We start from the raw sequence: 26,486 nt of genomic DNA on the forward strand, positions 1-26,486 counted from the left end.
CAAAGAAGCATCCTGGCTTCTCTAGGCAGTCAAGGTGCCAAGTAACTCACAATTGTTGTGGCCAGAGGATGCAGCATCTCCCCCTGAAACAGCTCAGGCAGGCACTGCCAACACTGCACCAGCTTCCTCTGGGCCATTGTGGCAACCCAGCCATGGAGAGACACCAACAGGTAAAAATCATCCTTAAGGAACAGCAATTTCCATCCCAAAACCCTCCCAGGTTTCTCGTGCTGGCAGCAGAACCGAGTCAGAGTTTTCAGGGATTGGTATCTCTCTGCTCTGGGAGGGATGAAGTGTTGTTCTCACATTGATCAGTGATTCCCTGAGTGTCCAGGCAAAAGATTTCTGTGACAAAATGCCACCCTGTAGATCTGTTGATGGACACTCAGTCCCTTCATGTCTGCTCCTGATGCTGGAAGGAGCCCACACTGCCCAGGCACAGACCTCTGGCTCACAGCCATGGATCTTCCCTGAGCAATGAACACAAGGAAATCACTTCTAAGGATAACAAGAACATGCCATGAGGCCTCTGATAACGCCACAGGGCCAAAAAGCCACCCTGGGAAGAACCCCAAATTTGCAAAACATCCCCATCAGCCTCAGTAGCCTTGTAGGACTGAGCTAAACCAGAGCAGCACATTATTCAAAGCATGAATTACACTTGCTTGTGGTTCCATACCGTGCATGCATTTCCTGTGCTTTAGCTAATGAGGAATTACAGAGTATTCCAGGTTGGAAGGCACCCACCAGGATTATCCAGTTCAACTCTCAAGCCCATGTGGGGATCCAGTCTTTGGCCTTGGAATTCATTATCACCACCATGCTCTAATCAACCGAGCTAATCTCAGAATAACATGAATAATTTTTTATTGATTCCACCAACAGACTTGGAAATCAGAGAATACCAGGTCCAGTAAATCCACCCTCATTTCCTGGAGCCTTGCCCACCCCACACTGCTCAACTCTCTCCAGTTAACATCTCCACAAAGCCCTGCATTTGGCTTTCTAAGAAGACGCAGGTGGTACCTGGCTTCTGTGCCCCACACCTCACCAGCACTGCCCCAGCATCTGAAAGAACCAGTCTTCTCATTTGTCAGAGGAGTTCACAAGAAAAAGGGTTTTTTTCCTGGCATTTCCCAATAAATCATTGCCAGAAAATCCATATCTGAGGGGTTCCATCCAAACCTCCTGGACATCAGGCAGCAGAACCATCCCTTCCCCTGCTGGCACACAGGAATATTCTGCTGTTCTGTAAGGACAGACTGTGTCATCCTCAGTGTGGGACTTTTAATGCAGCTGCAGGGAAAGGCTGACTTCTGCAGCATGGACATTTCAGCACAGTAAGCCATATTCAATGCAGTTTTTCCCATTTTAGTTTCTCAGAGAAGGAAAAAAAAATAAAAGAAATAAAAGAAGGCTGAAGTCTGATGGCAAGGGAAGAGCCAGAGAGGCCTTGCAGGAGAGATTATAAAAAAGGAAGGGACCATTTTTTATGGGTGCACGCTTCAGCACTGTAGTTCACAAATAAATGTGAATGTCTTGCCCATCACTTTTTTAGCCATGACAAGTTTCCTGAAATGGGCTGACAAAACTGTTTAATAGTATGAAGTTCTGCAAGCAGTAAATATCTGTAAGAATAAAGACCATTCTTGATGAAAACCATGCTAGCATTTCATTTCCACCTCTCACTTGATTAATAAAAAATACAATGCCACAGGAAAGCTGCTTATACACAAATCTAATTATTCCTGACCTCAGGGTAACGAGCTGGATGATATTTTCTGAGCACAAAATCATTTACTCCACAAAGCCCTAAAGATTATCCTGCAGGGGACAACACAAAACTTAATTTTCATCCAACTCAATGGTTAAAACATTAAGTTTCAAAATAGTATAAATAAGAAAAAATTGTGAAAGACCTGTAAAAAAAAAATAATCTGCATCTCAAAGCACAAGAAGGCTGGAAGCAGAATGAAGGGCTGGCACATCAATCATCTGCAAAAGGGAACTTTTCCCATGTGTCCAATGTGTTATGCCTTGAATTTTATTATTGAACACTGAAAAGATTTGGCATGCTATTCATCAGTGTGGGGAAAGTTCCAGGTTATCTCCCTGATAAAATGATTGCATTTTCATGGCACCAATAAATTAAAAATATATATATCTTGGAGAACAAGCGTTAAGAGTATTCCTAATTTTATACAGTCATCTGGATATGAAGTCATGACACCAAGTAATTTTATACAAGTACTGTGAGAATAACCAGGAGGCTCTATTAACTTCACCACACAGTCTCATTACAACTTTTAAAGTACTCAGCAGAATAAAATGATAGTCACCATGAGCTCTCCAGATCCACGGGATCTTGAACAGTGAGCTTGGAAACTCTTGCTGCCTGCACAAAAAAAAAAAAGAAATTTAAGGGGATGAAATAAGGAAGGAAATGCTTTCTGCACCTTGGAAGCTATTTAAAGTTTGATGCTACATCTCCAGCTCAGAAGACAGCATAACATGGCTGCTAAATGCAAAATAGCATTCAGTCAAAAAAAATCCAGCCTTAAACTTCGTATTTCTGCAATAAATACAAACCCACATATCCCTTATAAATGCAAAGCAACACAGAGGTTTTAACCTGATCCAAATTAAACTGCATGGAAAACAAGGCTCAGGTTTGCTTGAAAACATGCATAAGCTGTGCTGTGAAAGACTGGAGTACAAGAAGTCACAGCAATTTCATTAAGGGGACGGTGCAAGCTCAGAGCTCACTGGAGCGAGGTTTCTGCTCAAACAGGGAGTTCTGAGCCATCTAAGCATTCAGTTTTGATTAAAGGCAAGGCATAACTTCAGGAAGCAGCTATATGGAAGTCTTGTAAACATCTGCAAAGTTCCTTAAAAAGTAAAATTCTACAGCAAAAGCGTGAACAGGGAAGCTCAACCTCAGCTCTCCTCCCACGGCTGTAATGAGCTTATTTGGTGCTATGTGTTTGCCACCAGAGCAAAGCAGAGGATTGCACAGATGGAAATCCTAATTGCATGGCTATCACCTCACCCATAAAACAATCATTTGAATTCTCTAGATGCACTGGAGGGTGCACAGTGCTGGCTGCTGAACTCACACTGCTGCTCGGGTCAGGAGAAAGAAAAAATCCACTAGCTACATACAGATGTCAGAGTAAATCCTGGTGAAATATGGCAGGCCTTTTGCACACTTTATGCCTTCCATCAGCTTTCTGGTTTCACTTGACAACACAGTGGAATTTTTTTGGGGAAGCAGAGATCAGATATCTTAATCTAGCTGAGATTTCAAACCTTTGCAGCAGGGACTGTCTAATGCAATACATAAGGAGATTGGCATAAAAGCTGAAAGTACATCAGCATAAATCCTACTCCTCCAAGTAAAAATTATGTCATCACCATCATGAAATAGAGATAAACTTCCTAAAACGAGCTATTCCATCTTGAGCTGCTGCTGCTGGATTTTCAGTCTTCCTGGAGTGTCCATCTAGGCTGTAAATTCCTCAAAGCAGGAAACATTTTATCTTCAGTAGTAAGAAGAGAGCGCCAAGCACACGGTCTGTGTTAAATAATGTGCACACTGAGCACACATACACACACATCCCCACCATATCTAGCTAGATATAATACTGAATAATAGCCTGCTTTGAGCAGAATGCAGGAAAGTTTTATTATTTTCTATGTGTTTTCCAAGCAGCGTTTCCGGCAGGACTTCCAAGTAATTGCCTTGTTCCCAGAACTCCTGGGAAATCCTTTCCTTCCAGAAGGCACTTTGGTATGAGCATGGATTCACCCATGAATATAAGCAGACAGGAATGGAACACAAGGAAAAAAAATTAAGAGTAAAGTTCAGAAGACTGCACAATGTTTTTTTCTAAAGGCTCCACAGAAACCCTTTTGCAGAATTAATACTTGAAGCACAGATGAAGTGAGTGGAGCTTTAGATGAATTATTTGATCAGCTGAAGGAGAGTCAGATGGGATTTGGGGAATTTTCAGCTTGTCAGGGGGATGAGAGCCCACCATGGGCAAAGAGGAGTGCCAACAAAGACTGAAAATATCTTATGTCACATCCCCACAGGTCATTGTGTTGGTTCCCTTATCACCACCTCAAGCAGCTCTCAGAGGAAACCTCCTGGTGCTCTCCACACCTTCCTCACTCTAGGACAGTGAGCCAGGGAAAAGCTGAGTGAGAACAAAGTGGAACAGGTCTTTCCAATATCACAGCAAGAACAGGGAAGGTTTTTTACCATAAAATCATACCACCCCACGAGATGCCTCATCTCTGTCATCATTATCAGGAAGAACATGAAGCCTTGTGAGAAACCTCGGGCTGCTTTGGGGGTGAACCTGAGGCTTTGGAGGTGCTTCAGGCTGATGACATCCACACATGTTTTGAGCACTGCCAGCAGCTCTGGAAGCTGCCAAAGCTGCTGACTCAGTGCACAGAAGCTCTGGTGCTGTGCCATGGAAGTGTCCACAGCTCCCAGACACAGAGCAGGCTGAGGGCAGCCCTGATCCGCTACCCTGGCCAAATATAGGAAATTCTCACGTTCCACCGGGGTTTCTGAGATGGCAGAGAATAGAAGAGGGGAAGAAAAGATGTGTTTAGGAAAAGTCAGACATACAGTGGCTGTAACTGGCCCTCAAGTGACTTTTAATCCCTGGAAGTTACAGTTCTGGTGGGTCAGAGCTCCCCTGCAAATCAAAGCATCTAGGTTTGGCTGCCTTGTAAGAATTTGCATTTGTTCTTGTTACAGAGCAAACCACAAGGCTGCAGATAAAAATCTGCCTATCATCAGCCACAACAGGGCCAAACAAAATTTCTGCTTTGTGTCCCTCAGGTCTCGTGCACTTGAGGCCAGGCACAGACCCTTCATTTGCACTGATGGCAGCTGGGTGCCCAGGCTGGTTTTTATATCCAGTCTGTCTTGGTTTGTGAGCTCAGAGATCTTATTGAGCCCACCATGGTGCACACACTACTCAAAGAACAGCACAGGATGGTGTGCAGCAATGAATATCTAAATCATCTAAATCACATCTAATAATTCAGATAAATCTAAATTCCCTGGCTACTGCCTAACATCAGATCTCAGTTTGTTTTCTCATCTCTTATCAGAAATCACTCTTGAAGTGACTGCTAAAAGACAGGAACACTCAGCAAGGAAGCCAAACAAATCTTCATTAGAATTAGATTAAAGCAAGGACCCACCCAGAACAGTTAGCAATTCCCCTAAGCAGGGCTGCTCTTCCCAAGAATTCCCTCTTCCCAAGCATTTTTCAGCCAAGGATTTTTTTAGATAGGGCATCCCCAAATAATTTAACTCCTGCCAGGAAGAGTAAAGTTCCTGGGCTCTTGAACTGCTCTGTTATTTCACAGCACTTGCAATTATTTAAACAACTCTTCATGCCCCTGACACTAAATGCAGTCTTTCAGCCTTTCTTTTCCCAGGTTTTCTTGCTCTTGTATTTTCCAGAAAGAAGCTTCTGGAAACAGCTCCTGTGCTGGCCTGGCATGAAAGTGCAGCTCTCCTTTTAAGCCTTGCCTTTGGCCTAAACACTCAGTTCTAATAATATTTGAATGGCATCATTTGATCAACACCAGTGTAATGCACACAGCTTGCAAAAACTGCATCAGAACAGCTCCTCATGCACTGCCTATCTGTAGGTATGAGATTTTATATATATATATATATGTTTAGGTTCTATATCTATTGCCTGTGAATAACAATTCCTGCTGTTCCAGATGTTCCAGCTCCTCATGGCCCTCTAGCTCAGCTTAAAAAAAAAATAATTAAAAACCCAAGCATCTCTCAAAAATGTAAAATCATATTTGTGTATATATACACAAACCTTCCAACAGTTAAAGTAAAATTATTTCTCAAGCTCAAAGCTGAAAACAGATGGGAAGCACAGCACTGAGCATCTGAGAGTGCTTTGGTAGCCCAGCTACAGCTGCTGATAAACCCTGGTTTGGGATCCTTCTCTCACCCACCCCTGCATATTGAAAATTCTCCCAGCTAAATCTCCCTGAAGCTGTCATCAGTCCCTTTCCCTGCTATTTCCTGGTCACATTGAGGGTTTGTTTTCTTTCAGGACAGACATTCCCTGCTGTGCTTTTCCCAGCTTCAGACTATTTTTAATATTTATTTTAGGTTGTTATGACAACAGGGCATAACAGATGGTAAGAGTTAAAATTATGCCACAGGAGACATTTATCATCATAGGTCTGCATAATGTGAGCTCTTGTTCTCTGAATTTTTCCCCAAGCTGGACACTCCCCTCGTTATTTTATGATGGCTACACTAATGAATGTATAAGCCTAATGAATAGTATAAGCCTCTCAAATTTATCAGCACATGTTTGATGGGCTATGGTAATTGTATTAATGAGAAAGAGGCAATGTTTACTTCTTTATTTCCCACCACCCCTGAAAGAGACAGGCTTCTGATAGCAGATTTCGTGCTTTCCTCGGTCCACAAATAAATCACATCCATTTCTGTGGTGCAAAGTTGTTTTTTTTTTAAAAAAAAAAAGTATTTAATAGAATTATGGTAAATGAAATCCAGAATGGGTTACACAAGGAGCATTTTATGCAACTCTGGTGCTTCAGGGGGATCAGGTACATCTCCAGCAATCTACTCACTCTGGGAAGGACACAACAAAATATAAATACAGCTACCAGTGACACAGAAAAAGCTGTGTGCACCTGTGAGACCAGAATCTGAAATTTTGGGAGCACTGAACTTGGGGTCCACACCTCAGAACACCAGGACAACTTTCAGTACTGACTTCAGGAGATATTTGCAAGTGTTAATCCATCTTTCATTAAGCTTGGGCCAGCTGAACCAGTTTTACTTGTCACCCAAGGAAGGGATGCTTGGCTAGCAATGAACGTAATATCTTCTCCTTGTAAGCTTTTAAAACCTCATTAGAATGGCAAGTATTTAGAAACCATCCATTTCTAGAGACAAAACTCCCTTCCAAAAATGTGAAATGATTTATTTCTTGGAGCAAATCGTGAGAGGGACCACAAGAGCTCAGCCATGCCAGACTCCCTGGGAATCTCCAGCATCACATCCCAGGCACATTCCCATCACAATCAGTCACTAGAGGGGAACTGCAGGGCTCCAGTTTAGTCTGGTGCTCTTTAAAGATGAGTTAAAGGAGGGCCAGCCCTGTCCTGGGGGCAGCAGGAACAGCATCAGCCAAGGGAAGGGATTGTCCCGCTCTGCTCTGGGCTGGGGCAGCCTCACCTTGAGCATTTGGGGTCCCACAGTGTGAAAAAAGGCATTGAGCCATTAAAAAGTGTCCAAAGGAGGGAAACAAAGGTGGTGAAGTGTCTGGATGGGAAGAATGCAAGGAACAGCTGAGGTCACTGGGTCTGTTCAGCCCAGAGAAGAGGAAACTGAGGGGAGACCCCACTGCATTTACAATTTCCAGGGTGGGCAGGTGCTGATCTCTTCTCTGTCAAGCAGAGACGGTGTAAAATGTCTCATGGCTTATCTGGTTCTTCTCCTCAGGGCTGGGATTCATGAACAGGAGGACAGTATTCTTGTTCAGACTCAGATATTTATTATTTCTTATCTCTATTAAAGCCTCACAGACCGTGAGTTCTTTGGCACACCAAGCTAACAGACTAAAAATGAGCCCCAGGTCTCTCTCTACAAAGCTTTTTAAGTGTAAACTACCCAATTATAAAATGACAACTAATTTATTTTTACTCTTAACCCAATAACCAAACTCTTGTGCTCCTCATTGTGGACCTTTCCACCCAACCACACAATATCTCCCAAACCCTTGAAGGAGAAGGTGAAAAAGCAAGACAAGCCCTAAAACCTCCATCAGGCTACATGTATATTACTGTATCCCAAAACCTTAAACTCTAAATTTTCCACCACGTGATATAACACACTTCTATTCAAACTACACACCCACAATCTCAGTTTTGGAAGCCTTTTCCACAGCCTCAGGTCAAACACAGTGTTCTCCTGCAGGTCAGCACAGAAAACTTGAGATTCTCTGTGCCCAGGGCTCCAAGAGGAGAGACCTCAGGGAAATGCCACAAAGCTGTGGCAGGGGAAGTTCAGGTTGGATATTAGGAAAAGGTTCTTCCCCCAGGGTGGAAAAGGCACTGGAAAAGGCTCCCCAAAGGAATGCTCCTGGAACTAAAAATGCCAGTGCAAAAAACGCTCTCAAGCACATGGTGGCATTCTTGGGCTGTCCTGGATGGGACCAGCTGAGCTGATGTTTGTGGGTCCCTTTAAACCCAGGATATTGTATGATCCCCCCTGAGGAGACTGGGGTGAGTTCTGGTCCAGCAGAACTCCTTGGGTCTCCCCAGTTACTGTGGTTCAACACATACCAAGGTCAAATTCTCCCTTTGGGACCTGGCAGCTTGTGCAGGGCAGCAGTTTCAGGGTAAGTGGGGAACATTTGGTTCATAATATCTCAAATACCTTCAGTCATGTTTGATCTCCTAAGGATGCAACAGTCAAAGAACATCAAGCAAATTCCACAGGATCAACAACCTTAAAATGTCTTAACAGATTAATAATGCTCAGAGTTACCAGGCAATGTTAACCAAAAAATATCTATATACATAGAACCATAGATTGGTTTAGGTTGAAAAGAACCTTAAGAATCCTTTTATTCCAAACCTCCCTGCCATGGGCAGGACATATTCCACCAGACCAGGTTCCTCAATGCCCCATCCAGCCTGGCCTTGAGCACTTCCAGAGATGGGGCATCCACAATGAATTTCCATGTCTCAGCTGAGGAATTTCATCCTGATACCCAATCTAAACCTTCCCTCTTTCATTTTAAGGCCATTCCCCCTTGTCCTAGTGAAAAGCCCTTGTGAAAAGTCCCTTTCCAGCTTTCTTGCAGGCCCTCTTTAGCTGTATAACCTGAACCCTCCACTTACTCATCCAAACATTGACCACAGCTCTGAGTGAGACCAGCCAGGCAATTCTTTATTCACTAAGCAGCCCATCCATCAAACCCAAGCCTCATGTAGCCACAGCTCTGAGCAAAGTTTGTGGAAATAAACACTAAATAACTCTGAGCATGTTCTCTAAGAAACTAGCCTGAACTCCAAGAATGGCAAAGAACTTGAGGCTGGAAATCTCAGTACAGCTCTGCTCTCCAAAATGCACAACTTGCTATAAAGTAATGGCTTACAGTTCCCAAGCTAGAGTGATCCCCAAAATTAATATCAAATGCTGATTGCATTCTTTATAATTATGCTGAAATCCAGAACCTGGGGATCAGTCCAGACTTTGATTACTGTTTGTACTGTTTTTCTTCAAGTTGTTTGAATTGCTTTTCATAAAAATCATTGCAAAGCTGGGAGCAAACCAACTGGAACAGAAGGAATTGTTATTCAAAGGCAATAGATATAGAACCTAAATATATATATATATAAAATCTCATACCTACAGATAGGCAGTGCATCACAAATAGGCTGATTTCCAAAAGAGAAAACCATGGGCAATGCCCAAGCTACCTGCTGGAACCAACCAGGGACACAGGGAGTAAAAAAATATGGGATCATAAGAAAAGGTAGTTTTAATAAAGATGTGCTGCAAAATCCTGTTGCTGCAGATCCACAAAAAAAAAAAAAAATTTAAAAAAAAATAAATAAAATGTGGTTTCCAAATTAAATGTTTGGTGCCTAAGCTCAGCAAAGCAGCCTATTTGTAGAAGTTCAATCCACAGATGGAAAGAATTGCCATTTAAAAGACTTCAGCACTCATCAAAATGGAACCTGAACACCTCTCTGTGTCAAGATCAAACAGCTTCCAGGGGTCACCCCTTCTTCCCAAAGAAAGGAAACAAATTTTCACGTGGAGAAATTGCCCCTTGACTGATTTAGTGGCAGACTTGTACAGCATTGCCAGGATTACACAGACTGTCACAGAGAGCTGGGATCATAAATGCCTTCAGAAGATCTCCCCAAGACTAATTCAATCCTTGCCAAAACATCTTCTTTCTGTATTTATTTCTATATTTATTTCTGCAAAACTACAGGAAAAATAGTGGGCAGAAGTTATTGCCATCTTTTTTTTTATTTTTTTTGTGCAAAGGTATCTATTGGGTCATGCCTCAGTCTGGGTATTTAGGAATAAAAGCAGCATGAGGTAATCCCTCTACTGAGTGATTTAATTGGAGGTTTAAAAAAGCCTTTCATTCTGACTAAAATCAGAAATATGAGATACTGGACTGGTTTTAAAACACAATGATGTAAACCATACATGGTCTCCCTCTGTGATTTATATTTACATAAATGTTTCATTCATGCCTCTTTCCTAACCTTCCTTGTGCACATATTTGTCACTGAGAATCTCAAGCTGCACAGAACAACTCTTCCCATTTGCCAGACATAAAAAAAACCTAAAACAAATTTTTAGGCAAACTTCAGCCTCTCTTGCCATATTCCTACAAGACTGGGAAAGGCAATAATGGAGTTTATCTGAACAGTAAAGAGAAAAAAAAAGAGCCAATTTTGGCGTTCCATATACAAATAAGCAACTTAAAGGATTTGGGTTTCCCTTCAGCTGGTTGCCACACATTCCTCAAGAATCAAGAAGCCATTCCAAGCTTCCCAAGCCATTCCTTCCATACATGGGGAGTGGAAGGAAACTCTTCCTAGGATCTGCTTTCCCTTGGAATGGGTCAGCTGAGCAGGGCTGTTGTTTTTCACACTCACATATCCTTGCAGCCTTCAGCTGCTGAAATTTAGGAGCTTGGGAGGAGATTGCCCAGCTTCTTTAGCTCTTCCAAAACAGAACATCTTAGTAACTGCTCTGCAAACACAATAAAAGTGGCCAAAGACACCGGCACTGCTTTTGCTTTGTGAGTTACAAACAGAGCACGCTGCACATGCTTTTGTTGCTTAGGATATCCTGCAAGGCTGACTGAAAATCACTCATTTCTGGTGGTTTTTCACATCCAAAGGGTTCAGGAAACCCATGTTTTGGAAGGTTGTTGCTGTTAAAGCAGGACAAGGTCTTCCAAGTTGTGCCTCAAAGTAGATTTCCCCCAAATTCCTGCCAGATGAAGCTGGAATCTGTGCCCAGTGCAGCTGGTAACACATTTGTTCTCACTGATATCATGGAAAGGCAAAGGGGAAAATTAAAACATGGCAAAGTCACTCTGGCACCATCCCTCATTCAGAGATGACAGCACCTTGGTAGCTGAAAACACAGTTACTGTGTTGAGACATATTTTTAAATAATTTTGGATGGAAGAGCTACAAAAAATTGACACTTTGGGGAAACAAGCAACCAGCTACAAGCTAACCATGGATTACATTTAGCTTCCTTGTTAGGATATTTCAGCAAAGAAGAATGTTATAATTGACTCGTTTCCAAGGTTCAGAGGTGCTGCAGTTGTGTACATAATTAGTTTATCATTAAAAATTGCTTTTCTTTTGTTGATGCAGCCACAGCAGTGGTTTAACTCAGTGTTATCACGAGCTGTCGAGTGCAGATGATAGCACAGAGTCAGACTACACTGCCTTTATGGTGTTATAACCTTATTTACTGCACTTCCCTTGTTTAAGAACATAAATGACACCATTTGCACCCTGAATATGCCTTTTACTTCTCTGCATCCAAGAGTGTGGCCAGCACGGTGTCAGAATCACCACAATTACTGAGAACTTGAAATAAGGAAATAATTTCTCTCATTTAGCAGCACCTGCCCAAAAAGAAGCTGCTGAACTACTCTCCAAGTTAATACAAATCAAATGCCAGCTTTTTCAAGTAGAAGAGGCAAGCAGCCTCCATATCCACACTTGGATCTACGACCAAGGGAAGGGAAGAACCTGGTGAATTAAAGGGGTTTTTAACACAAGCAGCTGGTTGCATTTGGAATTCATCATCTCACTAGAATGCTGAACTGTTAGGTCAACTCCACACAGCAGCATGATGATGGTGAAATAAAATCACTGACATTGAGATAGGGATTGAGAAAACTGCTTTGCAAAAGCATGAAAAAACAGTAAAGGACATGGTTTGGAAATTGCATATTTCACAATTTTCAAGTTTCCTGCCTTTAGAAGACTTGACTGTAGACCAAATACAGCTACCAATTAATTTGTTGCATGTGTTTACTTCTGTTATCTTAAATATGTAGTAGCTGGTTGTAATTTTTCTAGGAAAACACATGGAATGGTGAGCAGAGGAAAAGAAGTTAATCACTCCAGGCTTGACAAGAGAATAAAGAGACTCCACTGCAGAGTCACAACATCATGATATATATATATGATGCATATATTATGTATCATGATTCTAATGATATATTAATGATAATAATCTTATAATATAATATTGTTTATATTATATTATATTATATTATATTATATTATATTATATTATATTATAGTATAGTATAGTATAGTATAGTATAGTATATTATAGTATATTATAGTATAGTATATTATATATATACTATTATATAGTATATTTATTATATATATTATAGTATATTATAGTATATTTATTATATATATTATAGTATAATATATATCTATATATAATATAATATAATTTTAATTATATATTCAGCTGCTGGGACAAACCAAATACATTTCAAGTCCATGCTGCTACTGTTGCCTGCATTTGTCTTACACACAAATTCTGGTTTTCTCTTGGAATTGTTCTCTTTTTCTTTTTTTTTTTTTCTTTTTTTTTTTTTTAAGAATATTGAGGCTGGCCAAAGATTGGAAGTTTAATCAAATTTAATCAATTTTAACAGGCCTGCAGGATGGTGGAGAAAGAGAGGGATTGGTACCAGCTGAGCATCCTCCTCAGTGCATCAGAAAGGGAATTTAACAAAAAAAAGAAAGCTTACAAGCCAGCTTTGGATATTCTGAAGACTAAATTAACACTCAGATCTCCAGACCTTCCTTGTGATGACACATTTTGATCACAGCCCCCTTCCAGCAGCCTGGTGAGAGCCCCAGGGCTGGGGCAGCATCAGCCTCAACCCCACTGGGTGACCCCCAGGTCTGCAGGTCCTGGTCCACCCCTCCAGTGCCCCACAAAGATCTAGGTCACATCTCACAACATGCTTATTTAAAACAGGTTATTCCCTCTGCTACCCAAGGATTTAAATCCAGCTCATACAGATTATGTCTTGCTCCAGGCAACATGAACATTCATCTTACCTGAATAAGAGGGAAAGATCTCTTGTGCTGTAACTATTACACATGCCCCACTTTTAAGATAAAAAGTTCTTATTCCCAAGCCACATGGACACCACGTGTGTAAGGAAATGCTTTAATTAAATTCATTGGACTACAATGTGAGCCATCATTTAAATAATAGAAAAAAATGAGGTATTCCATTTCCAAGGATATTTTGTAATTGGAATGGGAGCAGCTGCCAAAAGACAAAAGAAGCTTGAGGGCAAACAGAGCCTATGGGTTTGGGCAACAGCAGGTAAGCAGAACACTGAATCTGAGATTGATTAGGTGGGTTTGTCTAGTTTGAAAAGAAAGAGACTGAAGAATTAGCAAAGTCTTCTGAAATAAAACTCATGTTTTAAAAAAAATAAAATACCAGCATCTGAACACACTCCATGATAAACTGAAAACAGCAGCATCCTCTTGTTGTGAGGACACATTCTCCTGTAGAGGAGGAATAGAAACAGGGTTTTTTAGCATGGTTTCACAAAAGTGAGTTGGTTCAGGTAGAATTATTTATTCTCTGATTAGGTCCTGCCTAATTTTTGCTAATTCTTGGGTGAAGATCCAGTGTGTGCTCAGGAAAAAGTCATCTTCTTCTAAGATACAAAGAGCTTCACCAATTCCTGTGGCATTTCAGGGTGGGAAAGTGTTCCCAGTGCAAATGCACCTCACAAGTCAGGATTGCCACAATCTGCACCTGCCATTAAAACAACAAACCAACACCTCACTGCACATCCTGGTCCTCTGAGGCTTCTGGGTTCTCTCTTTAGGTGAAATCAGCATCTCCTGTCCTCACAGGGCACCAAGCAGTGGGGAAATGTTCATGTTTTCAGCACAGGGGCAGCAGGAGTGCGGAACTGTGGAGGGCAGAAAGCAGCATGGCATAAACACTGCCTGGAGAAACCAGCAGGGAAACAACTCCCAGACCATCAGGTCTACACTATCCCAAGAAAATATTTAAATGTTCTTTACTGTCCAAAGCCCCAGCTCAAAATGAGGACAGTAAAATGCAGAGGTATCAGGCCTAACCCATCTCCCAGCTCTGCAGCAACCACTGCTTACTCAGTAAGAACATAAATATATGTATGAAATAAAAAAGTCTGAATGAAACTCTCAAACCCAATTCCCACAGGCTGCCCTAACATGAGCTATAAATATTTTAACAGGTCCATTGTTCTGTCTTAAAGACAGAAGGCCTAATAACATTTTACTTCAAGTTTTTCAATAATTGGCAATATTTTGAGAGCACCTGGAGACAAAAGCCCACAGGAGAATTTCAGGCTTCATTGGAAACCATGGTCTTACTATTGCAGAGGGGAAAAAAATGGATAACTTGATATTTTTCCTAAGTCTCATTAATTTAAACCAAGTACAGAATTTGGGAGGAGTCTGACTCATTATACTGGAATGTTCAGTGTTGTCAATATTGAATAAACTCACTGTCACACCTACCCTTTCTACATCTCAGCCTGGACAACAGAACTAAGCACAGAGCTAGATTTGGGTTTTGAACCCAGAAATCCATCAATGATCAAATTTAATCATGTCAAGCATGCAGTAATGAACCACCCCCAATGGACAATGAAATCACCTTTATAAGTAAGCAACTACTGCAAAACCCATTATAAACAGCACAAAGGACCCAATTGTTTTCATTTCAAATTAACCAGGGTTGTTTCAAGTCCAAACCATTGCCAAAATAAACCAGAATAGTTACATCATAGCACAAAAGGCAACATAAGTATCCCTTTCCTGAGGCAATGATGGCATCTAATCAATTTAAATTCACATTATTAGCTGTGCAGCAATAGGAGAGGCAGAGTATTGGGGCATTAAATATTAAGTGTCCTTCCACAGCTTTGAAAATTCCCCACAGGGTCAGATGCCTGAAGACCTAAGGGCCAGAACAGAATTTGTGAAGGCACATATTTCTTATCTAGGCACACAGATCTGTAAACCCTCATTTTAAACAAATGTGTTCCTTCTGAAACCAATTTCAGACCTCTTCCCCTTTATTTTCCAGCAGTGGGCTCCAACTGCTGCCAGACCTCTGTTTATGCAAATGGGAAGAAATTCCATTTCCCATTTAGCCAATGCCACAAAAATGACCCTCTTAATTAGCTTCAGGTTCTTTTCCAGAAAGTTTACTAGGGGTCAGAAGTGCAGTAAAGCCACAGAAGAAAAAGAGTAGGAGCAGCTTGGTCCTTGAACCCACAACTCCACACGAACCAGCTCAGCCTTCCTACATTGCCCTGTTCTAAAGGGCCACAAAGATGGGATGGGATGGGATTGCATTGGCTGCACATCCAGCAGGTGAAACTCCTCCTGCAGAAGCCCAGGAGATCTCAGGAGTCCAGGAGCACTGGTGTGAGAGGCTGTAGGGTGCACCTGGAACACTGCAGGGACCACAAATGCTTTGCACCATCCTCAGCTCCATCTGCCTAAAAGTTCCTTTCTTTGCCACAGGCCCATATTCAGTATTTTTTAAGGTATTTTAAATACTTCAGTATTTTTTAAGACACTTTAAGGCTCATCTCACTCAACTCTTGAGGCTGTTCTGATGCAAATCTTTTTGGAAGAACTTCATCCCAAAGCTTTCCTTTTTTCTCCTAACACCCTGCAATTATGATGATTTCTGCAAGTTACCCACACCCATCCCAAGAGCAAGAATGCAAAACAGGTTATCTGCTGTTGCTTGACCTTTTAGGTAGCTGAGAGCACACACACAGTTTAAAACCAGACATATTATTGCTTTTCACTCAGCCAGTAACTGAGGGATGCACAAAGGCAGGTGTGCAGATATTCTGCGTGCTAGAAGGAAATGGGAAACATCTCCAAAGCACCATAATCATTATTATTGTTATTATTATTATTATTATGATGATGATGATGATGATGATGTCAGTATTATGTCATCATTATCATTAGGGGAGGGGGAAAAATACAATCAGGCTTTGCTGATTCTATCATTACCAGTTAATTTCAAGCTACACATTTTCCTCTTAACTTTGCCAAGCACTTGGGCACAAAATTTCCCAAATTTTGCCACTGAGGGCAATGCAGGGGAGGCAGGACACAGGTCAGGCAGCCTCGAGGGCCCATCAACAGCTGCAGGCACAGCAAGCAAGCCCAGGATCCACCCAGGGATCCTCTCAAGAGCTGGAAATGTGCAGTGCAGCCACCAAAACCACACATCCAACAACATTTCAGGAGGGACAGCCAAGAGCAGGGCTGGCAACACCAGTCCCTTACTGGGGCTGAGCTTAACCAGGGCTCCTGTGCCCATGGGAGGGATGCAGGACTCAGGGAAGGTGATCAGGGGCATCCCAGCCCTCACAATGAGCAGCTGCTATCACCTCTTCTGGAACTTCAACAGCATAAGCAAGGTGGTGTGTCACTAATGGACACAAAGTAGGAAACGAGGGTTCGTATCACAGCAGCTGAAATTTTATTTCTCAGGAGACAAAGCCTTTATTTTGGGGTTTTAAACCCTTTTTATAAGGTGTTCCAATACAGGTACAAGGAACAACACCTCTCTCATCCCATTGGTGGGACAAGACAAAAACACTCTCAGAACGTCTGTGTCATCGTTTTGAGAACTAAAATCTTACACAAGAGTCCTTGAGAGAGGAAAGTTTCCCAAAAAACTTTCCCTTGGGAAACAGATCAGCTACTGAGAGCCTGAAACTCTCTCAGGTTCAGAAGATCATGTCCACAATGGTAAAATAAAGGTGAGTATCCAATTCATTTGGAAGGAAATTCACTTGTTCTCAACAACGAAGAATTTTCACTTTAAAGAAGAAAGAGGTGCTCACCTCTTAGCCATGTTTTAGCCATGTTTTTCCTTCTGAGAGCCTCACAATAAGTGATATCATGATTTTATGGCACTGAGGTACATATTCATTGTCAAATGAAGCATGTCAGACTATTTACTGATAAGTCACAAATCCCTTCACAGCCAGTTTCTGCAGTAAGACACCAAAGATTTCAAAGTGAGGCTACAAACACATCCCAGGCATTCGGTGCAAATTCCAGAGGAAGGCTTCAGCAAGGATCTCAAACTTGTTTATTGCATGAACACATCAGTCTCAAAGGCAAAGAGTTCTGAGTGTTAAAGTTTGTGCTAAAAGAAACACATCATAGAGTCCTGATGCTCTGAGCAGCAGCTCCTACATATATTATATATTATATAATAAACATAATGTATAATATTATATAATTATATAATATATAATATAGCTCCTACTATATTATATACTATATTATATATAATGTATAATATATAGTATAATATATTATATATTGTTATATTATATATATTATTCTATATTCTATATTATATAATATAGAATAGATTACATATTATATAGAATATATATTATATTATAATAGATATTATTTTATATATCATATTATATATACTATTATATATAATAATATTATATATTATATTATAACTTTATATAATAATATTATATATAATAATTTTGAATATACATTATATAATATTGAATAATATAAATAATATATGTAATATATGTATTATATAATTATAATACATAATATATTATACATATTATTGAATACATAATAAATTATATAGGATATTATATATTATATGTAATATATAATATGTACTATAATATAGAATTTATTATTTATTTGTTTATTTATAAATTACCTAATCAGCTAAAAACACGATTCTAAAACAGTTTTCCTACACTAATCTGAGCTTAATTCTAATGTGCAAAAGTAGTGTTAGTTCTTACTTAAAATCCTTGTATATATTTCTATTTGTTTACACAAATAGTTCTACTTGGAAATGCAAGTAGTGTTCTACCGTGTTTTTGTTATGTCTGGAGTTAATTTTGTAAAAAGTAACACTACTGAACTTTAGGTTTTAGGGCTTTTCACTAGCTAACACAGTCTCTTAAGGCACTTAAGAGATATTTCACTCACTTAAAACTAAAACTTACACTCCTTATATTAGTTTGATTAAAGGCTCTGATTCAATCCCTGTATTCCTTTCCATCTCTGAGGGACTCGGAGAGGATTTTATTTCAACACATGCTTGCAGGAAAAGAGGCACTGTCCCCCCTGGAAGGGATTTCCAACACCCTTTAGGTCTCTACATCCCATTTCCAGCAGCAGATGAGCTCTTTGCTCCTGCTGATGGATGTCAGAGCTAAGAATAGCAGCATGCTTCTCCTCTCCACACTGGGGACAAAACTGGCTTTGGCAGCAATTCCTCTCTGGGTGCCTTCTGCAAACACACCCAGATGGAAGAGCACAAACACAGGGAGAGCAGGAGCTGCCTCATCAGCCACAGGGAATCTCTGCCGGAGGAAAATGGGACAGAGGAAGGAGGCAGCACAGCGAGGGGCTGGACCACGAGTAGCCAAGGCCGAGAAAGAGTCACAACAGGGCCAATGAAAGTAAAAAATGAAAGATTTCCCAGCCGAGTCACAGGGATTTTGCATTTGAACTCAGGCTCTCAGGCTTCATTTTTAATTGTGCTTTTCCCTGGCACAGAGCAGTTTCCAAAAACCAGCTTAGAGGGACGAAATGAATAGGCAGAGCTGTGTGAGGCTTGGAACACTGGGAGCTGAAATGCTGAAATGCTAAAATGTTATCTTGGGCAGCTCACAAATGAGACTTACGCAAGCTGGGAGCTGCTCCACCACTGCCAGCGCTGCTGGAACTCCTGACCTGTTCCTGGACGTCAGATGGGAATGATTTTTAATCTATCCGGTCTGGACTGAATTTGATCCCAAGCACCAGGGCAAGATAAAAAAAAAAAAGTTTATTCTCTGAAAGCTTTACATACTGGATGCTTAAAATCTAACTCTTGCCCCTTAGAGCTATATTCCCAGCTAAGGGCTGGTAAGAAGCAACATGCTTTTTGCTTTAATCCTTTCCAAAGACACATTCCATAAATGGTTAGCATCCCTGCCAACCACTCAGCCTCTTAGTGAGCCCACATACCAGCTTTAAAGTAAGCTCTTCTAAAACCAATGCAACAGTCCTGTGGGTTAAGTTTATATTATTTCCAGATCCTTATAGCTGCAGGCTCCTTTTTAATGTTGCAAATGATAAGTCATCTCTTTGTTGCCAGTACTTCTTTTTTTTTTTTTTTTTTTTTGTTTAACTTTGTTTAAACTGTTCACTGATGCATTTAGTGAAAAACAGACTGTACTAGATGTAATTTAGCAGTATATGCTGTGGCAACAGGATCACAATCTGTATTTTGCAGCAGGAGCGATGAAGAATCCCTATTTGGACAGCTCAGTCTATTAATAAATCAGTTTAGTTAATTAATTAATTCAGTCTAGTGTATCTATATATCTAAATATATCTATATATCTATATAAATATATATATCTAAATATCTAATTAATAAATCAGTTTAGTTAATTAATTCAGTCTAGTGTATCTATATATCTAAATGTATCTATATATCTATATAAATATATTTATATATCTAAATATTTAATTAATAAATTCAGTCTAGTAATAACTCCAGTATAGATATCAGTATTAAAAAAAACAAATTTAAGGGAAAAAAAAAAGATATTGCACTGACACAGCACCTTTCATCCCAAAAGACACCCAGTTATAGCATAACCTGTCAAAAGAAACCACCCTAAAAAGAAATACAAAGGTGTAGGGAACTTCCTGACTTCATGCCAGTTAATCACAGGGAAAAAAAACCAGTCTTAATACAGTCACTCCTGCTTCTAGCCCACTGGGGTTGGGTGAATTCCTGATTTCTTGCTGATGTCTCCCTGTCCTGACCAGCACAGAAAGCAGGGAACCAGGCACCCAGCACTCCTGGAACACTGGAGTCCTTCCTTCTTCTCTATTTCCTGAGAGCCTGTAAAAATTTACTGCAAAAAATGACACCACTATATTTTATTTTATATTTTAGAAATTTATATTTTAGAAATAGAATTGTATAAGATATCTCCTCTTTTTGGCTTTTGCCCAGTTTTACCCACCCAGTCCTGCCAGGGCTCACCAAAATTGAAGCTGGAGCTGAGAAAGCATTTACTCCTTGTCAAAACAGGAGTTAATTTTCTCCTCTATCTACCCTGGCTTGGAACACCAGGACTTTTCTTTAGCTTCTCTCAGGAATTTGGTACCAGAAGCAGAAACAAAGAGGAGCAAATGCAGAAAATCCCAGGGAATGATGCTACCCTGTATCTTCAGACCTCATTCCACGGGGCCTCTTCCACCCTTGCTCACACCAGAGCTGCTTTTGGGTAATCAGTGGGAGCTCTTTGTTTACTTAAAGCAGAATCTGCTTTTAGCTCCCAACTGCACATGGACGTGTGGAGATGTGCAGTGGTGCCCAGGGAAGGGCCTGAAATTGTTTTTAAATTACACATCCTGCAAACTCATCAGCCTCCAACTCAACATTGATAAACAACTGGGAATTGGTACTGCAAGCTCCAGTCAGGACTGGATTGAGGCTGGCTGGCTTTTTTTTTTTTTGCAAGTATACTACATTTATCAGTATACTGTGTTTGACCCTTTTTATGGATCATCTGGGAAACCAAGGCTCCCTGTGAACTCACACTCTGGTTCTGCAAACATTTATATAAACAACTTAATCCCACATACTTGACTGGTCTCCTAATTGAATATTTGCAATATTCACTTTAGTGTAAACTGACTTCACAGGAGACCATGCAGCATTTTCTATACTTTAAAAGCAAGACTGGCATTAAAATTAAAAAAAAATAAAATAAAATAGAATAAAAAACACCACAACCCAAAAGCATTTTCTCCATACCTTAATTCACCCTAAATTTACCTTTTGTCCTTTAAAAGAGGAGAAAAGGCAGGATGGATAATCAGAGTGAGGGTGAATAAAGCAGAGCTGACTGACAAGCATGCCCAGTTCCCCTTCACTTGCTCTGTGGTACTGCCATGCTCTGATTGCTTGGAGACCCCCCAGAAATTCAGATATAATTCAGATATGGTACATCTGCTTCTAAAATTCAGATCTCTAAGCAACTAAATTCAGTGTTTTGTTTTTGGGGTTTTTTTTTTCAGTCTGGTTCAGCTGTTTACCCTCTTCAGGACAAAGCAGAAAGTACAGATCCAGTGCACAGTTAATAGGAATATTTATTGACCTTGGGCATACATGGGAGCTGCTTGATAAAGCTACCTTGGCATCTCCCAAAGGCCTGGCACACTCTGGTAGGGCAGTGAAGCTGCAGGATTATTTTGCAGGCAGAATGGAGTGAAACAGGCTGCAAGGCTGAGCTTCCTCCTGCCAGTGCCTCAAGCTGAGGGCTGGAACAACTTTAGGATAAGCCTTGGGCTGGAACAAAGCTCTTTCCCTCTCATTTCCCTTACATGGAGTGTCTGACACTGCACTGGGGGACATGCCTTGGTTACTCCCTGCCTGTTTATCTCAGTTCTCATCATGGGATTGAAATGACTGGTTTATAATTCCCAGATCACAAGGAGCCACATCCTGGCATCTCTCACATTGATGTAAAGCCTGAGATCCAGAGCAGCTGTGGTGCAGGGAGCACAGCCACCCTCAGCCTTTCCCAGCACAGCTGCTCTGCCTGGGATGGCACCAGGCATCCTAAGGGAACCTCTGGACCACTGACAGGGGCAGATGTTCCTGTGGTTCATCTGCTCAAGCAAAACAAGCTCAGGCCTTTGTCCCACCATAACTTACTGGGATGGTGCAGAAAACTCACCAGGGAGTTCTCTCTTCTCCAGCTAAGTGAAAGAGGTTAGAGATAAAACACAGACAAGCTGGGGTTTTGTTTTCCCTCCCCCATTAGCACCAGTTTCTCTGCTGGGTCAGGCACCCAGATAAGCTTTTTTGCTGCAAGTATCATCCAAATGGTGTTGTTCAAAGCTTTTATTTGCTTTAATGAGAATATAAAATAAATCTGGATGGGAGGGATAACCAAGCTGGTTCAGGGCTGGGCCCAGCAGCTTTTCCCTCAAGTTCTGCTGGCAACAGTGAATAAATTCAGTGCCAGCCATTTTCTTCTGGTGCTAGAGAAGCTTTCCTAGCTGATGGGATGCTGCCCTGCTGTTCAGCTGGTGAGAAGGTGAATTTTGGGACAGAAGGTCAGGAGAGGGAGTGTTCCCTGGACTGCAGCCTTGGTAGTGCTCTCTAAGGGCAGGAGCCAAGAGGAGCCATGAGTGCTCAGGCTGGGAGTGAAAGGACACAGTTAACAAAGCTGATATTTGAGGGATGTGTCATAACATTCCAAGGAGCAAAAACTACAACAGTGGAACGCGTTTTCACTTTGAGATTGCGTCTTTTTGGCTAATGGATGCAGAGAGAAACAAAGGATGAGGCTTTATGAGAGATGGGGAGGTGAAACTCAGGGCTTTGAGCCACCCCATGGAGAAGGAGCAGGTAGTGAGGCTCACCTGGGCTCACTGCTCACCAGTAGTTTCATCCATGAGAAGAAAAGATAAAGGCTCATAACTAAACTCAAGCCCCACTGCTGGCACAAACTCTCAGTGAGATCCATGGGGTTTGGATAAGGCCCTGAACAAGCTGCCTTTATGCCTTCTACTCCAGAGGTGCCAAAAGTGGGTTTGGGGAATATAAAACAAGAGAGAAATTCCCACAGCAGCACTGTTTTCTTTAGGTGGTACTCAGAGAGAGCCTGTTCCTCTGCCAGCTCCATAAAACAGGGCTGGTACAAGGGGATTTGTGGTTTTTTTTTGCTTTATCCATCCTGCACCACGTCAGGCTGGGCCTTCCTTACTTTCATGTCAGCTTCTCGCCAGTGACACGACCTAAAATAAGAGTGCCAGGGCTGCCAGGCATTTTAAAGAGACTGAACACAGCAATGACACCAGCTACTGCTCTCTGTTGGGCTGGATCTCTTAAATGTGTTCTAGATGGGGGGTTTGGCTTCCTTCAGGACAGCAGGGGAAAAAGGTCTTTGTTCAAGCATTGTTCTTTCCTTCTGAGCACAACAGGGTTGTGTTTTTTGTCCCACAGAGCGACAGGTTCTCAACACAATGGATGGAAGTGTGAGCTCCCAGCTTTGAGATGGCAACACATCATGTTCTGGGGACTAGAATTTGCTTTTGAACTTGAGCTGAACAGGCATTAAAAATATTCATATCTCTTGACCGTGTCATTTACATGCAAAATAAGTGTGTTTGTCCTGTCCTGCAAGATCTTGTTAGGAAGCACATCTGACATTCTAATGAAGGACAATTTTCACTCAGTGCTCTTGGAGGATAAGCGAGCTCTGGATCACTCTTCACCTACACCAAAGCCAGAGCTGAACACTGAACACTGACAACAGCAGAAGTGTCAGGGTATTACTGATTGAGCCTGTCCTGGTGCAATATTTTGGATTCCTGCCCCATCAGCTGCAATCCTGAGTGATGTGCACGGTGCAGAGCCAGCCTGTTCACACACAGCAAGCCAAAACCTCCATCCTGGCATCCCTGTGAATGTGCAGCACTTTCCCAACCTGAGCATCTTGGGCTATTAGAGGTGCACAAATTGATCTGGAATTATTCAGCAGCCAGATGTCTAGAACTGACTGGGCCACTGAATTGCCAAGAAAAACAATCAGCTATTTGCAGAAAGTAACTGGGCTGGCAAGTCTTCAACCTGCAGCAAAAGGAGTCAGAGTCCAAGCCATCCTTTTAATATAGCTGCCGATCTTCATTATTTCCTGGCTACAGAGGATGAAATAAATTGCTCATCATCTTTTTTAATTAAGTTATGCAGCTACAGTAGACACACCACAAAGCCTGTAATAGCAGAAGTTGCTGTCACAGAGGAGCACAGAGCAGTGGGCATTCTGAAAGTACAGTTCTGTGTAACTATCCAAAAGAAAACTGGGAGAAATCCAGGCTGTGTTTAGCACTGAGTCTTGAGGTAACCAGTTACCACCCCACCAACTGAGGTTAAAAAATGAGGTTAAAAAGCAAACACATAAATAAAAAAGGAACCCTCCCCATAACAATTATCCAGGGATGCATTACACCAGGGCTGGCAGAAACACGAGCTGCATCTGAAGAGCCCAAATGCTCCCCTCCCTGCATTTACTGCAATGAAATGAGCTGAACTCTCTCACCCTGTGGGTTTCACACACGGGCTCACTCGTGGCTTTGTGCTCTGAGAGATGATCATTGCAGTGCAATCAGCATTAATCCCTTGGGGCAAAGCACATGTCAAGGTTTACACACGCAAAAACGCGCTCCTTTGTACAAGGCTGTGCAGCCAGGGAGGGGCTGACACCACCCATGGAGCCTGGAACAGCTCCTTCTCCTCAGGGCTTGGATTATCTTCCAAACACAGAACTCTTTTCCTGACCAAAACAGACAACAGAAACCAGAGCAGAAGTGTGCTGCTCCTCTGCCACACTCTGCTAGGAATAGCCATAGTGACCACACAGACTCTCTAGCCTTTGCTGCAAAAGAGAGTAAGTTTTATTCTTCCAGATCTTCTTTTATAGACAGCTCTGAGCAGGTCTGAGAAGGTAAAACTTTCACTGATCATGGAACCAACACGTCACCATCACTGGACAATTGAGAACAGCACCCCTTGGCTGTTTCTTACAATTAACAAGGAACAAACAGCACCAGCAGAGGTTGTTTTCCTTCTCCAAGGACTGTTTGGGTTCCTCCTTATGATTTCCCAGGCCAGAGTGAGAAAGTTGTGTGATTCAGTTTCACACAGACACTGTGCTCCTGCCTGATCTCTCACATTCAGCATCCACACTCCTCCTTGTCCCATCCTCCTTCCACTGCTTACAATCCCTTACCCCACAAACCTCACTCCCCTCCTCACTTTGATTTGTGTGATGCTCCTATTGACAGGGAGATTGTCTCACCTGTGAGTCTCTGAGTGCTCCTGCAGCACAAAACAGCATCCTCTTGCCCAAAGGGGAAGCACTGCTCATAAAAAACCTCCACATAAAGCAGGCATTAAAGTTGTCCCTCTCTTCCCTGAGGATATTTTGCCACAGCAGTGTTTGCTGGGCAGGGAACAAGCGATATCCTCATGATGAGGACAAGTATCACAGCTGAAGGGGAAGGAGTGAGCACTGCTCCTGGTCTAAGAGGAAAGAACAAGTGACAAGAGAAACAGAGGCTGAGGTGCAGCAGCTCTTTAGATACCTGTTTGCTTCTGCAAATGCTCCTTCCTTGCTCTCTGTTCCTGCCAGAGCCCTTTTTTCTATCCATACACACAGTGAAGTAGTGCTGGCTGGCCCTGGACACCCTCAGGCAGTCCCTGCTGTCTCAGCAGCCTCTTTCTTACAAAGAAAACCATTAAACTTTTTTTTTTTTAATTTTTTATTTTTTTTTTTTTTTAATTTTAATTTTTTTAATTTTTTTTTTAATTTTAAATTTGTTCTTATTTGTTTTTCCCCCAGATCTGGCTTCTTTATGAATGGCTGACAAATGACTTTAACATTTCAAACAATGGATTTTAGTTGGAGATCAAGCAAGAACCTGGATGTTAAATGACTGGGAGGGTTATTGATGATGACAAACAGATGGGTAGCAAGAAAGACTAACACCAAAGTTACCTCCATGTCCCCAGTGAGCCATGAAGCATTATGTGACCATCAGCTCCATCAAGCAGAGGATCAGATATGCTCACCCTGTGAACAAAATTATTTAGAAATATTTGTAATATTTGATCTTCCTGTTGCCTCCCAATGTGCTGATTGCTACTTTAAATCAGTCTCCTGATGACTTTGAAGGGAAAGAGGAGATTTGTCCTGCAGCCCAGTGTTATAGAGGCCTTCTGAATATCTCTGGTTATAAAACACTCTCAAGCATGTTTCTTTTCTGAGAGGGGGTCCTGGGTGCTCCTGTAAATTATTCCATTGTCATTCCAGAGGAAAAATGCCTCTTCCCTTCCCCTCTGGAGCAGCACAGGTAGCACCCTGCCTCCTGTGCAGAATGACCCCTATACATGGGCTCAGAAGTGATTTGGGAACTTGCACCATGTCATTATTCCACAGGTAAAACTTCTGTAGTTAGCAGCAGCAGAAAGGGAAAAATTCCAGGAAGTTTTCATAGAAAATGTTCAGGGAAAAATGTTTTCAGGTTTTCCAGGCTTTTGGAAATATCTGAGCTATTTGAAAACTCCCTCAGTTTATGCACTAGAGAAGGAAATAGCAAGAAAAAGGCAAGGATTTGGACCAATTTGCGTCTATAACAGGATATGGAATTTTTATGAGTCATTTTCCATCACAATATTTTCTCAAACATCTCCCTCTCATCACTCTCCACAAAGATGTGAAGGACCC

At 41.5% G+C, this 26,486-nt stretch overlaps 1 protein-coding gene across 5 annotated transcripts in view; it reads right to left on the reverse strand.

Annotated features, from left to right (window-relative positions):
* CALD1 (caldesmon 1) overlaps positions 1-20,458 on the reverse strand; it is a 223,514-nt gene extending 203,056 nt beyond the window's left edge. For 3 of the 5 annotated variants that reach the window (XM_086886026.1, XM_086886021.1, XM_086886011.1), the window contains exons 1-2: positions 20,228-20,458; positions 2,340-2,395 (exon numbers count right to left, since the gene is read on the reverse strand). The gene's annotated coding sequence lies outside the window, so the exon portion shown is untranslated. Of the gene's footprint in view, positions 1-2,339; positions 2,396-18,869; positions 19,129-20,207 lie in introns of those variants that run through there. The other 2 variants (XM_086886027.1, XM_086886022.1) reach the window with 2 other exon arrangements.
* Positions 20,459-26,486: the final 6,028 nt, after the last annotated feature.

This window comes from Cyanistes caeruleus, chromosome 4 (genome assembly GCF_971803275.1).
Source record: "Cyanistes caeruleus chromosome 4, bCyaCae1.hap1.1, whole genome shotgun sequence".
Taxonomy (NCBI): Eukaryota; Metazoa; Chordata; class Aves; order Passeriformes; family Paridae; genus Cyanistes; species Cyanistes caeruleus.